Source organism: Canis lupus, chromosome 2 (assembly GCF_003254725.2).
Source record: "Canis lupus dingo isolate Sandy chromosome 2, ASM325472v2, whole genome shotgun sequence".
NCBI lineage: Eukaryota > Metazoa > Chordata > Mammalia > Carnivora > Canidae > Canis > Canis lupus.
Genome location: NC_064244.1, coordinates 64,008,151 through 64,026,644, shown reverse-complemented (window position 1 = coordinate 64,026,644; position 18,494 = coordinate 64,008,151). Strand labels below are relative to the sequence as shown.

Sequence of the window (18,494 nt, the reverse complement as noted above, 5' to 3'; positions counted from 1 at the left end):
AACGGTCTCTGAAGTTCCACACATGTGCACACTGAAGCTACCAGGTCCCGCCCAGTTCCCTGCATGCCGTCATTGTCCTGCGTGGGCACACAGTGTGAGCCAGGCATCGTGCTTCCCAGGCTGCATATACTCCTCATCCTCAGACTCCCAGAGAGGCCAGTGACGTCCCTGAGGTCTTACACAGCTACAGGGAGTACATACAAAGTTTGGGCTAAAACCCACAAGTGTGTCTGGAAGGCAGACCGGTGCATACTGAAACCACTGTCTACAGGGACACAGAGGATGCTGTCGGGATTCTAGCAACCCGGGACTGACAAGCAGCACCCCCAACCCGCCCCACGGAAGGCAGGTACACAGTGCGCTGGGCGGCCGAGCAAGGAGCAAGCAGGGCAGGCGACAGTCATACACTAGATTCGAATCCTGATTCTGCCTCTAGCTCTACGATCAGGAGCAAATTACTGAACCTCTAGGCTCCAGTTCTGCCATCTCAAAATTAGATAATAAAGGTGCCTAAGCCATACGATGGCAAGGAGGATTGCGTGGGGCAATGGAGTCATCTGGTGCAGGGGCTCAAGCAGGTCTGGGGGGTTCAGGAGCCGGGGCTGGAAGAGCACTGGGAATCCACAGGACCGGCTCTGCATGGCCCTCCCCTTCATCACATACCTGTCCCGGGTCCCGCTCCCCAGCCAGAGGCTCGCAGACGGCGCCCAAGGGGGGGACGTCCCCCGACAAGGAGCGACAGGCCAAAGTCTTTCCCAAGTTTGTGTCCTGAGAGCAGAAACTCAGAATCCAGACAATAAAAGGCAGAGGCCACCTGGGGCAGGGCCGAAGCGCTCCTTTTACTCAGCGAGTGGGTTTTCAAACATGCAGCTTTGTAAATATGAATCAAGACCTCGCACCAGACAAAACTGCTATTACCCACTAAGCTGACTCCAAGCAGACAGTCCCCAAAACACATGTGGATGGGGCCTCCAGCGATCCGAAGCCAGCCGTGCGGAAGAGGAGCTGCTGCGGACAGCACCCACTGCCACCCCTGAAAATCCCTTCCCGTCACATTCCACTGTTTACTTACTTTAAGTTATAGGTATTTTGCTTCCATTAAGGAGCCATTCCTAGTTTGTAAGGTCACCATGCGGCAATTCTATGGGTCACCTTCAGCAAGATCGGCCTGGGTCCCTACGGGTACCATGTCAATCACGGGTACCATGACATGAATGCACGACCTCAATCCTCCCTCTGTCCATAGTTTACTCCTGATATCAGCACAAGCAGTCCCACTCTGGGCCCACCCCATGTGGTTTGGTTGAGAAGCGACCTTCCAGATCACTGCACTGGGGGGTGGCCCCCAAATGCCAAATCCTTCCCTCCCCAAGATCTGGCCTCGGCCATCATGGGAAGGCCATGAAGACATCTCCCATTCTGGAGTTCTTGGGGGGATTCCAGACTCTCTTGCCCAGTACAAGAAGCCTGCAGAGGTGGGAAGAGGAGGGCGAGCTGATGCCGGCATTCACCCCACTAATGTCCTATCTCCACATTTTGTTCATCGAAGGTCTCAACACACCATCCTCTATACATTCCTAATGAGAAAAGGCCATGCTCGATGCCACCCCTGCTGCCACCACCACGAGGCTCTGCGCTCCTTGACACCAAGAATGTACAGAGGCTCTCCTTTCCTCCGGCCGGACCCTCACTCTTCTGTCCAGACTGGTCTCTTCGATAGCTAGATACCTGGCAGGGGCAGCAGGCACGGGGGAAGGAAGGCCTTCCCGACAGCCCAAGCCAGGCACCGGCCGGAGGACCCTGAGTCCACACTGGCCGCAGGCACTCCCTGGGCACCTGAGCCATCCCCAGGTATGATAGACACCAAGGGACAAGCATCTCAGAGAAAACTCTATCAGCACAGTGGCTGGTACGGATAACACCCAAAGGGGCTGCCCAGCCAGCCAGGGGAGTTAGGTGCTTTCTGGAGATTTCCCCAGACTCTTCCTCTAACTTTTTCTTTCATTTTTTTTTAATCTAACTTTTTCATGTAAAGGTGTTTGGCCCCACTGAGGCAATCTCAAGGGGACCACAGGGACGTCAGCTCCTATGGATGAGGGCAATTTGTGAGTGCGAGGTGGTGCACAAGGCTGGCATGCACACAGAGGGAAGGAGTGTGGGCACAAGTGTGTAAGCGTGGGGAGAGGACACGGGGAGTAGGAACACACAGGGTTGGGGCGCAGCAGCGAGCATGTACACACATGGGGGGTGTGGGGCCTACATTCACACTGGAGAGAGCACAGAGTGTATTAACCACGGTTTTTAGGGTGTGTTAAGTAGGATTCTGAAGCTCTATCAGGGCTGCAGACAGATCAGCACTCTGTGTTCTCTCTCTGCTCTGGGATCACAGGTGGTGGCCATCTGATCGCCCTATGGGAGTATACAGCTCATGAGCCTCAACAGACCCTGTCTCCCCAGCTCAGCAGGGCTTGTAAGTGACGACAACTGCCCTACTCTGGAAGTGCCTGTAGCTTAACCCTGTGCACCAGGATGGCCTTGCCATCAGTGACATGCCAGCCAGACCCCAAAGACTGCTGGGCCTCTGGACTTTGGAAATCCAGAAGCATGGGGCAAGTGGCGCTAGATGGGCTCCTGCGTAAGCCACCTCCCCAGGGCCGCTTGCTCCAGGGAGGCTGGTGGGTCAGACAGGACCTGTGTTGGCAGTACAAGGTGCAGGTCAGAGGCAGGAAAGCTCAGGCACAGGTGTGACAGCAGACGGTGTCTGGAGGTGAATGAGAGAGATGAACAGAAGCAAGCACTGCCCGAGGGCCAGAGGAAGCCCCCAGGGAGGCCAGCAGGGCCCAGGAAGCCCCTTCCCTCCTCCAAAATCCACACACCAGTGCAGGCGCTCAGTGAAGGATGTGAGAAGGCCCTGCCCCTGGATGTAAGCCTCCAGACATGGGTACAGACAGGTATTTTTCTGGGAAAAGCATCCATGGTTTTCAATGAAAAGATCTAAGAACACCTCGACCACCCCCTGCCTGCCAAAGAAAGGTTTAAGAACCACTAATTTTTTTTTAAGATTTTATTTATTTATTTGACAGAGAGAGAGCAAGAAAGCACATGGAGGGGAGCAGCAGAGGGAGTGGCAGAGGGAGCAGGGGAAGCAGACTCCTCGCTGAGCAGGGAGCCTGATGTGGGGCTTGATTCCGGAACCCAGAGGTCATGACCTGAGCCAAAAACAGACACTTAACAGACTGAGCCACCCGCGTACCCCAAGAACCACGAAATCAATGGCTTTTATTTTGAGAGGATTCTCAGCTGGCCCCACCTCTGGCTGGTGTTCCCAAAATCTTAGGGGACCTCCCTGCACTGTCCTTGGCCCCAGTGATCATCCCACTCTTAGGGAAAGGCTGGCGCACACTGGCCTAACAGAGGCTGCCTAGAGGCATCCCTGTCCCAGTGGAGGTGGTGAACCAAGCAAGGGGCACATGGCTGCCTCTCCTGGGCCCATCTTTAAAGAAACCCTCTCACGGGCAGCCCTGGTGGCTCAGTGGTTTAGTGCCGCCTTCAGCCCAGGGCGTGATCCTGGAGACCCGGGATCGAGTCCCACATCGGGCTCCCCGAATGGAGCCTGCTCCTCCCTCTGCCTGTGTCTCTGCCTCTCTCTCTCTCTCTTTGTGTCTCTCATGAATAAATACATAAAATCTTCAAAAAAAAAAAAAAAGAAAGAAAGAAACCCTCTCACTTATACCAAGCCAGGGCCAAGGAAGGTAAAGGAGATACCTAGAGCCCAGATTCTCATTGACAAGCATGGAAGGGAGTGTCACTATTCCTGACTAAACAATCTCAAGGAGTTGAAAAAGTATAAAGCAAGGAGGGCTGTTGAGTATAGCTGTACGGGTTGTGCACTGCACAAGGGGCCCAGCAGAGGTAGTGAGAGAGAGTTGAAATTTAGCCCACAGCATGGGGTGGTGCAGGGCTATGAATGCCTAGAGCGAGATGTACCCATTCTTTTGCACAAAGGGCATAGCCAGGCTTTTTTCTCAACTTACACAGACATGCTGTAAAATGCAGCCCATGACCATCTCTAGCATCAGACCTCAGGACAAAATGACCAGGGTCAAGTGCAAAAAAAAAAAAAAAAAAAAACAAGCACTATGCTGTCTGGAGTCCTCTCAGGAGCCATGAGCTCCAGGCAGTGGGTTGAGTCTGGGGGTGGGGGGTAGTGACGGCATGGGAAATAGCAAAGGCTCTCTGCAGCTAAAGCTAAAACTACCCAAGACCCCCCATGGCAGTCCCCTGGGCACCAAGCTCAGACCCTCAGAGAAGCTGAGATCCCATAACAAGGTCACATCACAGACCCGTTTATTTCACTCTCACGATTCCCTGACCACCAGCCAGAATGGGAATAAACTAACAATTGAAGCGGCTCAGTTAGGACCCCCTGCCCTTTCCCCCAGTGAGCGCAGCCCGAGAGCAAGGGCAAGGCCTCTGTGTCCCGTCTCATCAGTTGGTCTGCACCTCACCCCTGGGAGGGTAGATCTAGGATTTAAAGAAATCTATTTTTTGGACCACATGGCTCCTCCCCAGAAGCCTTCTTCCACCTGGTCTCTTGCTTAAAACAAACGGCAGAATGTTCCAGTGTAGGAGGCAAAGCTGTTTCACAGACCCATCAAGAGAGTGTGGGTGGGTCTCCAAGTGGGCAGCCTTCAAACCAATGTTTACAGCAATCTTAGCAATGCTTGACTTTCCCCCTTCAACACTGGCTTTGGAACAAGCACCTATGAAAAGATGCAACTTGCCTGAGAATTATTCATCGATTGTTCCCCCGGCCTATCCTGGGCAGAGGGGGGTCAGAAGCCTGGACCTCACTCTGCCATTGCCTTCCTTCTCTTTCTCTGCCTCGCTTAGCTAGCAAACAGTGGGAACAGAAGGACACCCCGCAATAGTCCAAAAACTCAGGAAAAGAAGTTGGTCCATCCTTACAGGGAAGGTTAACCTTCCAGAAGTCACCCAAAAGAGTTTGTCTGGTGGGACAGACCAACTAGATGAGGGTACCCGGAGACAAGCTGTAAGACAAAGGAGTTCCGGGGTGCCTGGGTGGCTCAGTTGGTTAAGTGTCTACTTTTAGCTCAGGTCATGATCCCGGGGTCCTGGGATCAGGGCCCACACTGGGCTCCCTGCTCAGCGGGGAGCCTGCTCCTCCCTCTCCTTCTGCCTGCCGCTCTCCCTGCTTGTGATCACTGGCTTTCCCTCTCTCTCTGTTAAATAAGTAAATAAAATCATTTTTTAAAAAATGGAGGCGTTCAAGTAGCAGGTCCTCAAATAGGGCTCCGTGGGACTAGCCTCCAGCTCTGCCACATTCAGGCCAATAGATCTGGGGGCAAAATGCTTAATCCACTCTGACTTTCAGTTTCCTCCTCTGTGAAATGGGCATACTAACCAGCAGCATACTAACCAGCTCCCTGACAGGAGTGACCAGAGGACTGAATGAGCCGGTATGCCTAACGCACACAGCCCAAGGTAAACACGCAATCCATGCCAGCATTCCCTCCCCCAGATTCCCAGGTGACCGTGAAGATCTCACTGTACTTGTGAAGACAGGAGGGCTCAAAAGGTGAGATCAGTTTTCCCATTAGATTCACCCACCCCACCCCCAGGAAGGGCCCAGTCGCAGCCCTGTGTCCTTAGGCATCACTGCCTCCTAGCCCCAGCCACGGTGCATGTGGAACCATCTGGTGGCCACAGCCAAGAGCTCAGGTTGGCTCATCTCCCCTCCCTTCCGAACTGTCCCATCATCACCCCACAACCACACACCCCAAAAGTGGAGGACCGGGAGACATCTGTGGATGGAACAGGAGCGCCAATCCCAGCACTCTTCCCTAAAAAATGAAAATGATGACAATGATGTGAAAAATAGGGTGACGGATGTGACATACTTCAAGTGTGCTGTTAAGTGTGAGAGCAGTGGTTTCTCACTAGACCAGAGATGGAATACATGTGGCAAAGCTGGCCCAGCTCCCTGATCCCACACCCATGGCAGACATTGCTAATCGATCAGGGCTCTCTTCCTCACCAGGCATGGATGCAACTTTAAAATCCTCAAAGAAGTGGATGAAAATCTATTGGCCTTCTCCATCCTGGTCCATACAGCTTCCCCTTCCTCAAGGATCTATGCATGGCACACACATACTGAGCACATTTGCACACACACCTTCCACTACCCTTGGGTATGTGTCCACCTAGAACAGATCTGGGTCACAGCAAGGACTGCCCTCCCCTGGAGAAAGGCAACCCTCACTGAGCCAGGGTGACACCAGGCACCATGCCACACATCCCACCTTCTGGTTCTCGCTTTATCCTCCAGCCTCCCTCTGAGAAAGTCTTCAAAATCCCCACTTTTTTGATGAGGCAATGGGGCCCTGAGGAGCTAGAGCATCTGTCCAGAAGCCAGCTCGTGGACTCACAAGGCCAATGGGGACATTTCCAAGTGTGGCTTTAGCTCAGAGCTGTGAACATCCAGCTTCTTACCCCTCACCCTGCCTGCTCCATCCCAGGCACGGGGCAGGAAAAGAAGAGGAAATCGAATATCTCGGAGACACCCAACATGTCTACTTTCGTGGATAATGGAATCAGGAATGGAGAAGCAAAGACAGTATCGCAAAGGCCAGGCATCCAAGTGAATTAAAACAGCTCTTTTCTTATCTACTGAAGGAGTACCTCGAAGCTCTGTCGGAGGGGGAGCAAGGCCCAGGGAGTCAGCAGCCCCCGGGGACTGGTGAGGGGCCACAGCCTGCCCTTCTGTGCCTGTCCCAAGTGGGTGCACCAGAGGGCTTTTACGGATGCTCCCTCAGCTGCTCCCTCAAAGTTAAGCCTTTACTTACCCACTTCACAGAAGGGGAAATAAAGTCCCAAAGAAAAGAAATAGCTCATCTAATGGGCAGTGGAGATGACAAAAGCTAGGGTGTCTGCCCAACTCAGCCGGGCACCCTAGCTTCCAGGCCCTCGAGTCCACATATACAAAGCTCCCCATGTGAGGTGCCCCAGGGCTTTCACCAGGCTCCAAGTTCTGTAGCTTCTCTGACTGTAGACTCCAGACCACCATGGCCATGTCACCTGGCAGGCTTGTTAGAAATGCAGACTCCCGTGGCACCTGGGTGGCTCAGTCAGTTGAGCTTCTGACTCCTGGTTTCAATTCAGGTCGCGATCTCACGGTCAGAGATCAGGCTCCATGCTCAGCACAGAGTCTGATTGAGCTTCTCTCCTCTTGAGCTCCCTCTACCCCTCTCCCTGCGCGCGCGCGCTCTCTCTCTCTCATAGATAGGTAGATAGATAGATGATAGATAGATAGATAGATAGATAGATAGATAGATAGATAGATAAACTTTCAAAAAAAAAAGAAATGCAGGCTCTTAAAAGCAGAATCTCAGGGCGGGGCGGGGGTGGTCAGCAGCTGATTCTCATGCATGCTAGAGCTTGAGAACCATACAATCCTGCGAGTACTTTTGTGAACCCCATTTTACAGAAGAGAAAACTAAGACCGAGCAACTTGCCCACGGTCGCAGAGCTGGGCCAGCATGAAGCTGACTGAGATTCTTAGCCCCTTTGTATCACTTCAACAACCAGAAGCTCTAGCTCCAGACTGAGTGGGGTCAAACAACAAAAGGAAGACTCTGATCCTCTCCGCAGTAATTCAAATTTATGGAGGATTCCTTACGTTCCTTCCTGTGCCAGCACCAGGGGAATCTAGGAAAAGAATTCAGACTTTGGGCTCGCCCAATGCACACAGAGTCCTTGGGGCGTCAAGGGGACACCATGTGGGACAGTGGTGTATTGGCCAATGTTTAACAGGTGGTTTGGGGAGAATGGACACTGGCCTGTAGTATTTCTTTCTGTAGTGTAAATACTCCCACCAATGGGCCAACCTCAAGGTCCTGAACAGGGCACTGCTGAACATGGATTTGGGAAAAGACATGCTCGGTTAGCATAGGACATGGATCAAGGGACCCACCATGGGAGGTGCAGGAGGGGTAGGGAAGGAAGGGCAGCGGCCGGAGGATGGAGCCAGCCCTGGAAGCCACGGGAGCCCACGGCTCATGCCACTGCTCCTCCCCGGCTCACCCCACCGCCTTCACCCTGCCCGGACTCTGCCTCTTAGGGGCCCATGCATGTCAGAAATCCAGAACTCACTGAGTTGCCTTTTTCTTACTGCTTCCTAGATTAAGCATCTTATTCTTTTTTTTTTAAGATTTTTTTTATTTATTTATTCACAAGAGACACAGAAAGAGAGAGAGGCAGAGACACAGGCAGAGGGAGAAGCAGGCTCCATGCACCGGGAGCCTGACGTGGGACTCGATTCCGGATCTCCAGGATCACGCCCTGGGCCAAAGGCGGGCACTAAACCGCTGAGCCACCCAGGGATCCCCAAGCATCTTTTTCTTTTTATAAAAGTCTCTGACATAAGCAATCCATGTGCAACGCACAAAACTAGCAAATACATGTGAGTTAAAATTGAGAAAGGAAAAGTACAGCTTTCTGGGTATTAAATACATTGTTATAGCCTTCCAGAAAGCTGTAACAACATGTATCACTGAACACCACAACGGTTCCGGAACCGCTTTTCTAACTCAGCCAGTTACCACGATCAACAGCTTTTCCCATAGAAAAGGGGCACAGCCCCTGTCAGCACTGCCGGCGGCCCCGTCCTAGGAGGCTCCAGGGCGAGGCGACCCGGGGCCCGGGCGCTGGGCACCCAGGCTCCTCCCAGCTGTTGTCCACTGTAAGAGAAGCCGTTGCAGAGCACCTCCACACCCTGCACCCAGGGCCACGAGCCGGGTCAGTGATTTTTCTCAGAATGAGTTCCCCGAAGCAGGATTGTTGGGACAATGACTTTGCGGATTTTTAAGACACACATCCGATGCATATTTGGTCTTTTTCCTCCTTTACGAAGCACTGAGCACCTCAAGTGACCTAGGACTCTGAGCCAGGTACTGGGAGAAAGAGGAGAAAGGCACTTTGACTTTGATCTTCGACCCACAGACTGTGGACTCTCCGGTGATGTGTTGTCGAGGCAGGACCCCGGGGCGGGGGGGGGTCCCTACAAGCTGAACAACTAAGTTAGGGTATGATGGAGGATGGGGAATGAATCCCAATCTCAGAGTGAGGCAGAAACAGGTAGGACCTGTAAAAGAGAGGTGGGAGCTGGGGAAGGTGAGCGGCAGGCCCCAGCCCGGAGCTGAGGCCCACAGTCGGGGCCCCAGAGAAGGTTCAGGGCTGGGGGACCAGCCAAGAGCCAGGGTGAGCGGCCACTTTAAATGGGGGATAACATCCTGACTTCCTTTTACACGAACACGCAAATCCCATTTCAGGAAGAAGGATAAAAATCATAAACAAAAAATCTTAGAAGTCTTTGGGTCCCTTTTTTAACGTAAATAAAACGTTTCCTGCTCCTAGATGAAGTTCAGGAAAATTCAATCAAATTGCATTTGCCTGAGCAAGGAAATAGAAATGAGGTGGGGGTAGGGGATCTGAGGCTGCCCCACCCGGCCCAGCCTGGCCCTCCTCTGGGTTCTGACTATGGGGACAACCTGGACACGGGCCCAGGGCTCCAGGCTTCTCGCCCAAACCCTCAGGTCAGCCTGACCACCGGCTGCAGAGCCACCCTTCTCCCCTGGTCAGGAACACCACCCAGAGCTCAGGCTCCCCTCCTCCGGAAATCTCTCCCTGAACAGCCTGGCCCTGCACTTAGATTAGCCCCCGTCTGGTGCAAGCAAAGCAAATGCCCTACAATCAACTCCTGTCCGCCATGGTGTGCTGTGGCCTGGATGAGTTAGGGGGATGAGCTAGGGAACCCGTCTGCACATCACCATCCTGCAAGGCAGCTCTGGTAATAAATGAGAAGCTATCACAATGTATCTGCTCCAGAGCCCCAAACCCAGGAGCCAGGCAAAGGGAAACCAAGACATGTTGTCCTCACTTGTACTCTCAACCAGCCCTTTAGGGAGACCCTCAACATCTCCTCTCCCCCGCCCTCCACTTGACATAAGATGACACACAGTGACACCAGAGACAGCACTCCCACTCTTCATGAAACATGTAATCCTCCCAATGGCTCTGTGAAGGGGCTGGATGATGGCACCCATCTTACAGTTGGGGAAACCAAGGCCTAAATGAATTTTTTTGAGTGAGCTAAATTATGTAAGCGATGGGAGATCAGGCTCAGATTTGAAGCCAGGTCTACATGGCTCCCAGAGCCCACGCACCTACCACCCAGCCCCACCTGCCCCTCTCAGCCTGTGCTAAACAAACAGCACTTGATAGACTGAGCTTCCCAGCTTCTGAACTGACTCGGGAAAACCTCAGCTGAGGGGGGACGCTTGGGGGTAAATGACTCCTCTTTTTGGAAGCCTCCAGAGCTGAGTCTGTGTGGTCAGTGTTGGATGTGCCAGTCTGGGTAGATCACAAACTCTCCCTTGCCCTGAGACACTACCCAGTCTCAATCCCTCATCTATAAAGCAGGAGTAGGGACACTTGTTTGGCTCAGGCTGAAGAACACATGACTTTTGACCTCAGGGTTGTAAGTTCAAGTCCCACGTTGGGTCTAAAAATAATAAATAGGGACTCCTGGGTGGCTCAGGAGGTTGAGCGTCTGCCTTTGGCTAGGAGGTGATCCCTGGGTCCCGGGATCAAGTTCCGCATTGGGCTCCCTGCAAGGAGCCTGCTTCTCTCCCTGCCTGTGTCTCTGCCTCTCTGTTTCTAATGAATAAATAAATAAAATCTTTAAAATATAAATAAAATAAAATAATAAATAAAAATAATAAATAAAACAAAAATAATAAAGTGGAAATAATAAAGTCCCCATTTGTTTTGAAGGCAAAGTGCAGTAACATACATAAAGAACTTAGCCCAGAGCGCCTGGGTGGCTCAGTCGATGGAGCATCTGCCTTCAGCTCAGGTCATGATCCCGGGGTCCTAGGATAGAGCCCCGCTTTGAGTTCCCTGCTCAGTGGGAAGCCTGTTTCTCCCCCTCCCTCTGCCACTCCCCCCACTTGTTTTCTCTGGCTCTCTCTATCTCTCTGTCAAATAAATAAAATCTTAAGGAAAAAAAAAAAAAAGAGCTTAGCCCAGTGCCTGGCACACAGTGAGCAACACTAAATAGGATTATTGTGTCTGCACTCCCAATAAATCTGTTCAGGGTTTGGGGGTTTCCTGCAAATTCCCTTTCGGTGCAACTGCCTGCCTGGGCCTTAACACTTGGAGGGCCTCAGGCCTCCCAGGCTGTCCTCCTGTTTAATCCCCTCTCCCTGGGGTTAATCTCCTCGTTCATATATATATTTCATTTCATACAGTCACCCCTGCACGATCTCGTTAACCAGCAACATGCAGCATATAAATGTGGATTTACAACAGGGCCTGGCTCCCACTTCCTGGTTCGGTGGCAACACTGGGTCCTCAGCCACTAGCTGTCCAACCCTGATGGAAGGTGACGAAGCCAAGAACACACACTGCTGTGCACGGAGGGGCCGTAACCATGTCCCATGCCAAGGGGTGGACGGAAGCGGCCCACTGTGTGCGAGGAACCTGAACATGGGAGCTGGAACCAGGGGGTCAGGGAACACAGCCCCTCGCTCAGGAGGGAAAGGGACAGCACCCACCCAGACCTGTCCACTGCTCAAGATGCAAAGGAAGGAGCAGATGAGACCAGAATCCCACTCTCTTGCCTTTTTTCCAATTTTGTTTGAAGAAAAGCACCGTAGAGTAAAAACTATTATTTTTTACAACCCCTTAACAACTTATCCTCTGTGCTAACATACTGTAAATAAATGTCACTACTTTGTTATACATGTGGTTTATCTTAAACACAAGCAAAGAGGAAACTGAGTCTCTTATTAGAAACGGATGTGCACGTACGTGTGCATGTGTGTGTGTGTAAGTGTTTTCATCTGGTTTGGGACATGCAGACCAGCTCTCCGTCTGCTTCTTCATATCAAAAGCCCCAAGCCTTCCACAGGAACAAATGTAATGGCCATTTCCAAACATTTGGTAATTCCACATAGATGTCCCAGGGGTAGGGGCAATCATAATAAATACTTTACAGTCTCAGGAGTCAATACTTTTCATAGGTCTGATTTGGGAGGGGGACATTTCATTGGCACCACGTGTCCCCCAGCTCGGTCCCATCGCCCACCCATGGTGGTGAGAATGCACCTGGGGGCCTTCAAGGGGCCTAGTGTCTCCCCCTGGCAGCTGGCCCCACCAGGGCAGGACTGACACCACCTGCCCCACCTGACGTTCCTGAGACGATGCCCAACAAGGCGGGTGTGGTGGGAGTCTTCCTGGCCATGAGCCCTGAGCAGTCCGGTCCCCAGGGCTGGCAGGGCTCACCCCACCCCCTCCCTCCAGTCCTCCCAGGAGTTTGTCCAGGAGCACACATATCTGTAACTTGAGTTACAGAATGCTTCTCTTTCTTTCTTTTTTTTTTCTTTTTTTCTTTTTTTTTTTTTAATGAGATACACACAGGGAGATAAGCTGAGACACAGGCAGAGGGAGAAGCAGGCTCCCTGCAGGGAGCCTGATGCGGAACTCGATCCCAGGACCCCAGGATCACGCCCTGAGTCGAAGGCTCAACCAACCACTGAGCCACCCAGGCGTCCCAAGAATGCTTTTCTTTACCTCAGCTCCCCTCCTACCTCCTTGGCTTACATGCCTTCGCGTCGCGCCTCCGAAGGACACTCCATGTGAAATCACACACCTAGTGTGCTACTCACAATTTTCCTAACAGATATTAGAAGAAGCATGGCAAGTAACATTTGCCTAATAGACAGTAGAATAAACCTGTAAGTATGGGGGAGGGGACTCTCGTTCGCCTATGGGCCATCTGAACCACGGCAGGATCTGGGAATGTGGAATGTCACACTTGGGGGAATGCAGGCACACCCTGATAACTAGGCAATGGGGAGCCAGCGACCGCACCCCCTCCTCACTTCCGCCCGGCCCAAAGTTCCCATCCAGCATCCTATATGGAACTCCGGGAAGAAGTCCAGCCCACTTCAGTTCAGTGAGGGCTGAACGTCAGGTGACAAGGGCAGCACTGGGCAGAGGTTGGCAGGGGACATGCCAACTACAGACTCTCCCCCCACGTGTGGCTCATCAGCCCACCAAGGCCTCAAGCGGGGGATGGAAAATTCTGGGGAGTACGCAGGTCATCTTCCCGCACCAGAGCCAGGCTCTCGGGCCTCAGCGGTGTGGGCCCACTTCACAGGCTGCACTTCCATGGAGAGCACCAGGACGGGCCCAGGCAAAGCAGCTTCAGAAAGCCTAAGGGGAGCCCTACTGAAGCCAAAGCCCCAGAGGGGCCTGGTGGATGGCAAGGGATGCAACCCAAGACAGGCCGCCTGCAGCCCCCCAGGCCCCAAGAATAGCACACAGCCCTAGAAGGAGGAGGCATGGCCCTGGGTGGGGGTACACCCAGCTCTTCTCACCATCAATCACATCTGTCTCACCCCTCAGCCCTGAGAGGCCCAGTGCTTGCCAGATGTGGGCCGCCCGTGGGGACAGAGTTCATTTTTCCTCGAGTCCTGTGATAATACTTGGCTGTGTTTATTTAACTTTCTGCTTTGGATGGGCCAGGAAAATCAGTTTGGCTCCCTTCGATCAAAACAGAGCAGCCCACACATCATGCAAGGACACCCACACAGAAGACGCTCCCCCTACACCATCCGAAAAAACACATCTGGCCCACTGCTGGCAGGGGCCGGCCTCGGGGCCCAGGGGAGACTGCTCGGTGCAGTCGGGGGTAGGCCAGGACTCCCACCCAGGCTCCCCACCACCCCAGGGTGGCATCTCGGTCCCTCACCAGGCCCAGGACCTCTGGGAGGGTGCAGGTGGCACAGGTGCAGCTCAGGGGTCTAGGAACCAAAGTTCACTTGAGGAAGGTGAGAGAATGATGAAAGGACAGAAGGACAGTCCACGGAAAGGGTCTGTGGACTCCGACTCCGAGTCCTGGGTTCCAAGGCCCAGGAGGTCCGTCCAGCACCTGCAAAAGCAGACGTGCTGCCTTCTTCCTGCAAGGCCCACACTCTAACTCCCAGGGGAGAAGGTGGGTTTACAAAGCCAGGAAACACCCCACACACTCCCTGTTCTTCTGTTCTGATTTGTAGTGCCCTTGTTTAGCGCCATGGTACCTGTTGCATGCTTCTATGGCTGGCGACAAGGACACCGGGGCTCCGGGGCTGGCCCACAGGCCACCCCCTTCCCACCCTCACCCCCTTCCCTCAGGAGAGGACACCCAATGCCCAAGCCCCGCCCAGGCCCTACTCCCTGCAAACAGTCCTCCTTGCCCTTCTTTGACCCCTGGGAGATGCACACAGAAGCTCCATCCACCCTTTCGAAACAAACATTGGAAGAGACCCACAGATGCCCAGGGTGGTTGGGGGGGCAGGGGGATCCAGGGGACTAGGAGACTAATCCAGAAGCAGAGGCATATCCCATCCCCCCTTGCTCAGAAGCTCCTCACCCCACGCAGCCAGCCACAGAGGGGTTGCCTAGAGGTCCTGCCCCGCCAGGTCCAGCTCTCTGCCTGGCATGTCGCCGACGCACGCTTCTTCCGCACGAGCTTCCGCACGGATGCTCATCAGTGCATTTGGTCCATAAGACCTCCCAGGCAGGAGACTCCAACAGCTAAGAGCACAAAGTTTGTCATCAGACAGACCCGGGCTCGAGGCCTGGCTCCGACGTTAACCAGCTGTGTTACACCAGGCATGCAGTGTCTCTGTGCCTCAATTTCCTCATACCGCATTCAGCACGCTCTCACACCCTGAAGGAGTCACATTTGCCAACCGGGTCAGGGTGCTGGGTCAGGATGGGCAACACGCGTGTCCTGTGTCACAGAGAGGGCTGAGGCCCAAGGATTGAGGTGTCTACTGCATCCTGCATGGGAAGCCAGCCCATCCCAGACTCCAGTCCCATCAGATCCTACCTCATTGTTACTGATCCCTGCCGATCACACACCCTGGTCTGGGGGTGAGCAGGGCACAAGCGGGGCCCCTAGAAGCCTATGCAGCCAGCACTTCCTTACTAGAACAGTTTGCAACAGTCGGACACCTCTGCAGACTGAGGACCCAGAGGCCCCTGGGTACCACTGAGCCGGGGAAATCCTTCTAGCGCACAGCCTGGCCCTGCTACAGAGAGGGATATGCCACAGCCACTCACCCTGGCCGGCTAGGCACCAACCAGACCCAAGGGCCAGGCCAACAGAGGAGCATGCAGCCTCTCTTCCAGCCATTCCAGCCCAGGTTGTCCCCCACAGGGGCCGAGGACAGGACTCCAGCTCACCTCCAAGCCGGAGGCTTGAGTGCCTGATAGGAGGTGCCCAGTCCCCACCTGGGCCTGCCACCCACCAACAGAGCCCCCCAGCCCTGCAGCCTTCCTCATTATCAAATATTCTCTGGAAACCAGATGCCCTTGAGAGACATCTGCACCAGGCACAACCCCCAGGGCAGGCATGCCGCCGCCCCCCAAGCTCCTAAGAGGTGGGCAGGGTAGTGGGAAGAGGCCAGGCACAGAGCCCAGCAGGCCCAGACATACGAATACTGCACGTCTGGCTCAGCAGACACATCTGTAAAATGGGAGAAAGAGAGGTGCGTGTTCAACATCACGCAGTTATAATCACTGGATAAGGTCTGTATGGGCTTAAAGCACCCACGAGCACATATAAAGGCCACAACACATAACAGCATATCATCAGGGTGACCTCAGGTGCCAGGCACCAGGCTGAGCATTTGGGGAGCATTAGCTACTTTAATCCCCACAGCACCTGTATGCCATCCGACACCAGGAATCCAAGGCTGGAGAACAGGAAATGACTCGCCCAAGGTGACACAGCCCTAGCTTGGGAAAGCCAGAGTAATGCGGCTCTGCCTCCAGAGATAGCCAACCGCTGCCGTTGCAATTACCAGCGCTCTTACTGCGGGGCTCGTCACCCTCAGAATAGCCTCCAGAGTCTCCATCTGTGTCCAGGCCCTGGACCCCCAAGGACCCCACCCCAGCTCAGGCACCTGAACTCCCGCGTCCCAGGCAAACATTTTCCTGTCTCAGTGCCTTTGCTACAGGTGCTCCCATCACCTAAAATGCCCCCCTCCGTATCAGGGGCCCCACCTGACCTCTGCCGTCCAAAAGCCCCATCCATCCCTGGGGAAAGAGAGCCCTCCCTCCCCTCTGGTTCCCATAATCCTCTTTCAGTGTGAGGCGAGGCTGGGGCTCCAAGGCAAGGCTACCCCAGGCAGGGAGCCCCATCCTGCCCTCCCCACCTTGTCTCTCCTCCCTCCCAGCCAAGGCCTCGCCCCAGGAGGCAACACTGCCAGCTGGTTAAAGCCAATTCATCCCCAGCCCTTTGCTTTTCTTACTTTTTTTTTAATCCCCCAGGGAAAAAAATTCAAATACAGGCAGGCACACCGAGAAAAATCAAACTGACCCATCACACCCCACTTGGAAACACTGTAGGTGTTTTAAGGAGTTCGGCCTTAAGGAACACTTTCCATGCATTTCCTTTTGTAACAGAACAGGGGGCCTCCCCCGCGTGTCCTCATGCCCCCAACTCCAGGTGTGCACGGCAGCGCTGGGAAGTCCAGCTGCGAGAGGCTCAGAGCCACCAGGGAGGTGGCCGAGAAGGTGCACCAGGATAATGGGGGGATCTTGAAACCACATCTTGGGAGGCAAAGCGAAGGAACAGACGCCGCTGAGCCCAGAGGGGCAGGTGCAGGGCTGACTTCAGGCATCTGAAGGGCTGTCATGGGGAAGAGGGACCGAGCTTGCTCTGTGGCCCCGAGGGGTCAAGCGGAGACCAGCGCGTGGAAGTCCCTACAGGGAGACTGCAGGAAGGAACAGACAGGATTCTAACAGCAGAGGCTACACGGGAAGGTGCACTCAGGAGGTAGTGAGGCTGCCGGCGTGGGAGGGGGTCAAGCAGAGCTAGAGAGACCCTCGGGGAAATTCAAGGCTCAGCGAGGAGGGGAGGCTGGAATTGACCTTGACAGGCTCCTCTGGTCCAGGATCTCAAACACGCACAGGGGCACCAGAGATGAAGAGGGGAAGAGGGGGAGACAGTCTCCACCCCTGGCTCAACCGAGCTGCTGCCCGGGAGCACGCTCAGCAGGGTCAGATCTTCTAGATTTCCCCGGAAGGCCAGAGATCTGAATGTTTATATGAAACACTGCAATTTTTAAACTTTTTTAAACAATTTTTAAATTTCAGGCCAGATATAGTCTGCGTCCTGCCTGCTGGAGACCCCCCGTCAAACAAGGAGCTCACAGGGCCCGTGAGGCAACCAAAAAACAAGGGGAGCCCCTTCAGGGCCTGGAAGAGCAGCCATTCCCGCAGGAACAGAATGGGTTAAGTGATGATTTGGCTCTCTGCTCCACTCCAAGGCTGCAAGGCTGCAGCTGGCCTCCTAGGCCCCGGGAGGCTCTGTCAGCTGCCCAGGCCCCCGCCCAACCTGCCCGCCCCAGCCACCCAGCCTGGAACCCTGGATCTGGGAACAGGACAGCTGCCCTGGGGCTGGCCGGCCACAGCCAGCCAGGGAGAGATTCCGTTCTCCATGCCCCGCTGAGAGCCATTTGCTCATTTGGGACGGATGCCACAGGGGCAGAGAAGCAGGCTGCTGTCCCTGCTCTCGTCCGCCACTTCCCCTGCAGCTCCAGGCCTGGACAAGGAGGAGACCTCCGGCAGCATGACCGTCGAAACCATGACAAGTACAACTGTTCCCTGAGCACCTACACCAAGGACCCGGCTGGGTGTTCAACACACGGTGGGCTCGTGTGATCCTCATAGTGACCCTGTGGGGCAGTTTCTAACCATCCTCTCGCTTCCCTAGTGAGGAAACCGATGCTCAGAAAGGTTAAGACACTCACCCACGGTCACACAGCCAACAAGAGGCAGAGCTGGGATTCAAAGGCAGGTCTGTCTGGCTCTAAACCCCACACACAGCAAACCACTGGGTCAGAGGGTCCCAGCTGCCAGGCACCCATGTACCCCCCTCCACCTGGTTATGTCCCATGGAATCTAGGTACCTCGTGCCTCACTACGGAGGAGAGACAGAGGCGGCAAGGCCAATGTTACTGGTATAGGCTGAGGCACATAGGCCAGCGAATGTCAAGGCATTTCCCTTGGGTTCCCCTCGGGATGTCCACTCCAGATGAGTCATGTCTTGTAAGAAATGGGGGAGCTTAGGCTTGAGGGCCACAGCAGGAGGAGACAAGGCCCCCGTGGCCCCAGGAGTAACCTCAGGCTGGTCCCATGGTCATTAAACAAAAGGCAACTCTTAGGTCTCCTCAGATGGAGAGGCTTGGACCTAGGACTTTTTCATCCGAAGCAATAATCCCTGGGAAATCTCAAGTTGGATGAGCTGCCTATAACTTTTTCAAAAACACATGGCAACAGAGGCACCCGGGTGGCTCAGTCAGTTGGGCATCTGCCTTCAGCTCAGGTCATGATCTCAGGGTCCTGGGATCGAGTCC

General features: G+C 54.2%; 1 protein-coding gene across 7 annotated transcripts in view; it reads right to left on the bottom strand.

The window, feature by feature from the left end:
• Positions 1-18,494, bottom strand: part of ZNF423 (zinc finger protein 423) — a 344,022-nt gene that overhangs the window by 272,448 nt on the left and 53,080 nt on the right. The window lies entirely within an intron of this gene.